The sequence below is a fragment of the Nicotiana tabacum genome, chromosome 11 (assembly GCF_000715075.1).
Source record: "Nicotiana tabacum cultivar K326 chromosome 11, ASM71507v2, whole genome shotgun sequence".
NCBI lineage: Eukaryota > Viridiplantae > Streptophyta > Magnoliopsida > Solanales > Solanaceae > Nicotiana > Nicotiana tabacum.
In genome coordinates, this window is record NC_134090.1 from 118,605,657 (window position 1) to 118,612,964 (window position 7,308).

Sequence of the window (7,308 nt, forward strand, 5' to 3'; positions counted from 1 at the left end):
CTCTGATTGAGGCAACCCCAGCATGGCTAATGTCATAGTCTTGGCGTGACAATTCAAAATAGAGTGATAAGGTGACATCCAATCCATGCTCAAGATAACATCAATGTCCACCATATCAAGCAGTAGAAGGTCTACCCTAGTCTCAAAGCTTCCGATAGAAATCACACACGAGCAATAATCATGATCTACAACAATAGAATCTCCCACAGATGTGGACACATAGACAGGAGCATTCAAAGAATCACTAGGTATAACCAGATATGAAGAAAAATAGGATGACACGTATGAATAAGTAGAGCCTGGATCAAATAAAACTTAGGCATCTCTATGGCAAATCGGAACAATACCTGTGATGATGACATCAGACGAATCTGCCTCAAGTCTAGTTGGGAATGCATAAAAATGGGGCTGAGCCCCACCACTTTGACCTCTGCCTCTTGTATGGCCTCTAACTGCCTAGTCTCCACCTCTAACGGCGTGAACACCACCTCTAGCTGCCTGAACTCCGCCTCTAGTTGGACCAGCGGGCGGTGGAGTAACCGATGCCAAAATCATGGCACGAGAACCTTGATGATGCACATTACTCTAAAGTCTGGGACATTACCTCATGATATGACATGTACCTCCACACTCAAAGCACTCTTTCGGTTATTGTGGCTGTGCTGAAGCTAAGACTGGCCTTGACGTCCCGGATAATCATTGTGATAGCTCTGAATTGGTGGTACACTGATGGGAGCTAAAGGTACACTGTAGGCTAGCTGCTTAGGACGAGTCCCATAAGAACCACGACTGCCCAAAATGCCGTGTGATACCTGAAATGTTGACTGAATCGGCCTGTGAGGATGGTCTCTACCAAATGAATCTCTGCCTCCAGATGAGGCACCACTAAAACCACCGAAATGACGAGGCCTCTTCTCAGATACCGCCTCTCTACCCTGACCACGAATCATCTCGATCCGTCTAGCATTCTCTACTGCCCGCTGAAAAGAAATATCATCCCAATCTCCTTGCCATCTGTAGCCTGATAGCAAAAAGAAGACCATCAATGAATCTCCTCACTCTCTCCCTCTCAGAAGAAAGCAAGACAACTTCATGGCGAGTTAAATCCATAAATTTAGTCTCAATCTAGGTAACAGTCATGCTACCCTACAAAAGGCGCTCAAACTACCTGTGGTACTCCTCTCTTAGAGTGAAAGGAATGAACTTCTCCAAAAATAGCTGCGTAAACTGATTCCAAGTGAGCGAGGGTAAACCCACTGGTCTGCCTCTCTCATAATCCTACCACCACCTTTTAGCAAAACCGGTCATCTGAAACACTACAAAGTCGACTCCATTGGACTCCACAATACCCATGTTGCACAATACCTTGTGGCAATGGTCCAAATAATCTTGTGGGTCCTTGGAAGGTGTACCACCAAAATGAATAGGAAAGAGATTTGTGAACTTATCCAACCTTATTAATCCCTCAGTAGACATCGTGAGCCTTTCCCTGGTTTGTGTAGGGCTAAACTTCCCACATAATGGAACCGTCGAAGTCTGGTACAGGGAATCCATTGTCACGACCCAAATCGGAGGGTCGCAACGGGCACCTGGTGCCTTACTCAACTGTGTACCAACGTAACGTATCTTTCTTATCACACTATTATGGGTAAATGAGCTAGAAAGGCCGTCATGAGATAACTGGAATAAAACATAATGGAATACTAGACATAGGATGACCCAACATGATATTGAAACTTATACATGTGACATACGGGCCTACAAGGCCGACATGATCATTTTTACACTCAAAACATAGGCCGACAAGGCCATACAAGTATCTATATACATGACATCTATCTACAAGCCTTTAAGAGTACATAAATATCATAAAGGTCGGGACAGTAACCCGCCATACCAATCAATATATGTCTAAATCATATTGATCAAATAGGCAACTCCGGAACAAGTGGAGCGCACCAACACCTTTCCCTGAGCTGATAGCCTACTTGGAGGACTCTCAACCTGTCTATCCAGACCTGTGGGCATGAAATGCAACATCCCCAGGCAAAAGGGATGTCAGTACAAATAAAGTACCGAGTATGTAAGGAATGAAAAGTAGTATATAAAAGACATAAAAGAAACATGGAGTAAAAGACTTAACCTGTAAGTCTCAATAGCTTTGTGAATCATGAAACATTTATAATGTCATGCATGTGCGTATAAATATCATATAAACATAAGTATATGCGTACATAACATCATCAAGCCTCTGAGGGCATCCCATCATATCATCTCAACCTCTGTGGGTAAAATCATTAACGTATATTAACTGATCAGGTGGTGGTATGTATATAACACCATAACCTTTCCCCATACCCCATAAACATATAATATATGCGTGGATAACGCCATCTGATCATGGGTCGATGTACATGTATAAATGAATGCAATGCATAAGAAGTAGGTCAATATGATCTCTCGGGATGCCATAAGATCAATATGCCTTCGGTTAATATCATGAAATAAACTTTATATACTTACGTATTTTCTAAGACCCATGAACAAACGATATAATAATAGGACACATGGGGAATCAAGAACATAGGCACCCCTAGTACTTATAAGAATAGAGTCATTTGTGAAAGTTCCGCGTTTGCTCAATACGTTTGGATTATATGGATCATGCCAAAAGGAAAGAAGAGATAGCCTTAACATGCCTCATCACAGTCTCTCCAATAACCATGTTGAAATTGTCTCATGACACTTTAATCTACAACAACGATAATAATACTATCGTTAAGCTACGAACGATGCAATTATCGTACAACGAATGACAAGCTTATTTTTTATTAAAATAGACAGCATCTCCCCTATTTTCCTTGCTTTCCCCAAGTACATAAAAACAAAAAGAACACATAAAACCTTCAACTATATACCTTCATTACCAAAACACACCCAACAATACCAATCAATCTACACAACAAGTGCACAAACATCACACAAAACTACTATTTAACACGACAAACGGCATGCTTGGATTGGATCCCTTTATCACTCTTCAACCCTATTATCATTCATTCATGAACTTAGTAAAATATCTAGTACAATAACCACTACCTTTTAAAGAATTTCCAACCTTGTACTCAATTTAAAGTTACACAAAATAGCCTAACACAAGATAATATCACCGTGGACAACTTCCAAGTGCTTTATAGCCATTCTTTTCTAGTTACCAATTTCCTCAACAAGATTGACATGTAAACCAACATAATCATACTAAAAATATCATAGACAACTTATTTTCCATAACTTCCATCCACTTAAAGTCCACAAGAGCAACTTTCAAATCAATCCATGAAGAACAATAACCTCTCAAGCCAATCCAAGTATTATCTTGTAATTTATCATCCTAACAACTTAACCAACATACAATCAAACTTAAGCACAATTAGTAGGCTGTTATACTCATCTTAGCCAGTAGAAAAATGTGACGACCCGGCCAGTCGTCTCATGAGTTACCGCTCCATTTTCCCCATTTTTGCTTCTTTATGCTACGGTATCCGTGTTTTATGTGGTTGAGTTGATTGGTTTGCGTTTGGTGTGATTTTGGTAAGAAAGGAGACACTTAGTCTCTTTTAAGAAGGCTTAAGTTGGAAAAGTCAACCGGATGTTGACTTATGAGTTAGAGGGCTCGGATGTGAGTTCCGATGGTTCGGTTAGCTTCGGGAGGTGATTTATGACTTAGGAGTATGATCGGAATTGGTTTTGGAGGTCCGATGTAGAATTAGGCTTGAATTGGCGAAATTAGTATTTGGCGATTTCCAGTTGGTAGGTGAGATTTTGATCCGAGGGTCGGAATGGAATTATAAGAGTTGCAGTAGCTTTGGTATGTCATTTGGGATGTGTGTGCAAAATTTCAGGTCATTCGGACGTGTTTTGGTGGGTTTTTGATCGAAAACGTATTTCGGAAGATTTTAGAAAATTAGGCTTGAATTCGATGTGATTGAGTAGATTTGGTGTTGTTTGAGGTGTTTTGATGATTGGAAAAATATTGAATAAGGTATTGGGCCATGTTTGTGTTTTTGGTTGAGGTTCCGGGGGCCTCGGGGTGATTTCGGATGGTTAACGGGAAGATTTGAACTTGAATGATTGCAGAGAGTGTGCTGCTTCTGGTGTTTTCACACCTGCGTCTTGGGAACCGCAGGTGTGGTGCCGCACATGCGAGGGGAAAAGCAGCAGATGCGAAGTTTGGGCTGGGGAGTAGTTTCCGCAGAAGCGGTCGAGGTGGCCGCATCTGCGAAGCCGCAAACGCGGAAGTCCAGTCGCAGAAGCGACTTTTGGAATTTTAATGAGAAACTGCAGAAGTGGTTGCAGATGCGAAAATCCCTGGGCAGAATGTATATATGTCTTTTCTTCGCGATTTTTAAAGGGTTTAACCATTTTTAACTTCGGACTTAGAGTTTTTGGGCGATTTTGAAGAGAGATTTAAAGGAATCTTCGATAAGGTAAGTATTTTGGACTTAAAACAGACTTCTATGGTGGTATTTCATGAATTAGGACTGAAATTTAAGGAATTAATGGACTAAAAAAGGAGGTTTAGGGCTTGAGTTTAAGAGGGCTTAAATTAAGGATTTGAGGGGTCAATTGAACTCCGATTCTGGTGTTTTTGATATGTATGAACTCATGGAGAGATAAGGAATCTAGTGATGTGAAAATTTCTGAGTTTCGAGAAGTGGGCCCGGGGCTCGGGTTTTGCCAATTTCGAGATTTTTACATTTTTCGATTGTTTTCGTTTGGGATTTGTTCCCTTAGCGTATTGTGACGTATTCGTTCTGGTTTTGGTCAGATTCGATGCGCGAGGAGGCCGATTTGAGTGGCAAGGGCATAGTGAGCTAGAGCTTTAGCCGGTTCGAGGTGAGTAATGAATGTAAATAATGTCCTGAGGGTTTGAAACCCCGGATTTGCACATCGTAGTTCTATATTGAGGTGAGACACGCGCTTGATGATGAGCGTGGGGTTGTTTACTATTGGGGATTGTGACTTGGTCTGCCCTGAGTGACGCTTTTACCGTGTATTTGATTAAAGCTTATTTGTTATCCTCATTATTTGGATTGATTGCCATATTTGGGCTTCGTGCCAACTATTTGAACCCTCTGGGGAGTTTTATCACTATTTCCTCACTATTTAGACTTACTACTTGAACTCAGTCATACCGTTTTTCACTATTTTACAACTCAGCCACTTTTACTCGGTTCTTGAAACTAAAAAGATATATTAAATAATGTTTTGGGTTGAGAACTACTGTTTTACTAAATGCCCGAGAGGCTTATATGATTTTTGGACTGAGTATGGCCAAGGGCCAGATATGAGGATATTATGGGATCGGGCTGCGTGCCGCCGCAATATTATGTTGATATTGATATGAGGCCGAGGGCCTAGTTGATGCCACGAGATAGTTTGATATTGCGCTTGGGCCGTAAGGGGCCCCTCCCGGAGTCTGCACACCCCAGTGAGCGCCGTCAGTGATAAATATACGGATCGGGCTGCACGCCGCAGCAGGTACTATAAGGTATCGTTCTATGTGTTGATTTTCGTTATATGTGTGTCACTTAACTGCTTATTTGTTGTAGCATCTCCATATTTCGTTTTCATTGGTTTATTGCTTTCATATTATTTGTTTAAACTACCGTATTATAGATTACTATGTGATTTCCGTGATTTCTTATTCTCAGTCATTATTTATGCTTATTACTCACTGGGTCGGAGTACTCACATTACTCCCTGCACTTTGCATGCAGATCCAGGTGTTCCAGAGGCTGAGTGAGGATATTCAGTCGATCAGTTCATATCCAGGAGCATCGAGGTAGCTGCACGACGTCCGCAGCCCGAATCTCTCCCTTCTATCCTTTTGTTTTATCTGCATTTCCTAAACTGATTATGTATTATGCTGTTAAACTTGTGCTAGAGGCTCGAGACTTGTGACACCAGATCTGTATGGGTTATGTAGTGGTATTATCATCTGAATTTCCGCATATTTGACTCGTTGTCCTAAACTTTTATTATGATAAATTGGCAATTTAACTGTGTTAGCTAATAATGAATTGTATAAGAAATGGTTCGAGGTTGTTAGTTGGTCAGGCTTGCCTGGCAGTGTGTTGGGCACCATCACGACCGGGGTTGGGGTCGTGACAAGTTGGTATTAGAGCCTAGGTTACATAGGTCTCACAAGTCATGAACCGGTTTAGTAGAGTTTCGGAAACATCTGTATTTATCCTCGAGAGGCTACAGGACCTTTAGAAAAACTTCACATCCTTGAAATTCTGTCGTGCGACTTTGTTGATTCGAGAACTAAACTTCTGTCATTCTATTGTCTCACAGATAGTGAGGACGCGAGCCACCGGACGAGGTGGACGACCACCAGTGCCACCCACTGGGGCCACCAAAGGCCGTGGACGTGGTCATGGACGTGGTAGAGGTAGAGCAGCGAGGGAAGCACTTGTTGATCCACCAGCTGCCCCAGCTTCGGATCAGGCTCCAGCAGCACCAGTTCAAGCACCAGTTATGCCCATCGTGATTCCAGGTCTTCAGGAGGCCTTGGTATAGATCTTATCGGTTTGCACTGGCCTGGCTCAAGCAGTTTCAGCCACTACCACAGCAGCTACTTCACAGGCCGAGGGAGGCAATCAGACCCCCGCTGCTCGCACACCTGAGCAGGTAGTGCAGGGACTACAGACGCCGGGGGGCACCTCCACCTCAGCTGATTGCGCCAGTTTAGGAGTTCGTAGTACTAGCCATGCCAGATGATGAGCAGCGTCATCTTGAGAGGTTTGGTAGGCTCCAGCCTCCGTCATTCAGTGGCGCTGAGGGCGAGGATGCCCAGGGTTTTCTTGACAAGTGTCAGCGGATGCTCCGTACAACAGGGATTCTTGAGTTTAGTGGTATGACATTTACCACCTTTCAGTTCTCGGGAGCTGCCTTTACTTGGTGAGAGGATTTTGAGAGACGTAGGCCTGTCGGTGCAGCACTTCTTTCTTGGCAGCAGTTCTCCGCTCTCTTCTTGGAGAAGTATGTACCGCAGTCCCGTAGAGAGGAGTTGCGTAAATAGTTTGAGTGGTTGACACAGGGGAATATGACCGTGACCCAGTATGAGATGAGGTTTTCTGAGTTGGCTCGTCATTCCATTTGGATGATTCCATCAGATCGTAAGAGGATCAGGAGATTTGTGGATGGTCTTAACTACCATCTCCATATTCTGATGACTAGAGAGAGAGTATTGGGTGCTAAGTTTGAGGAGGTGGTTGATATCGCTCGTGAGATTGAGACGGT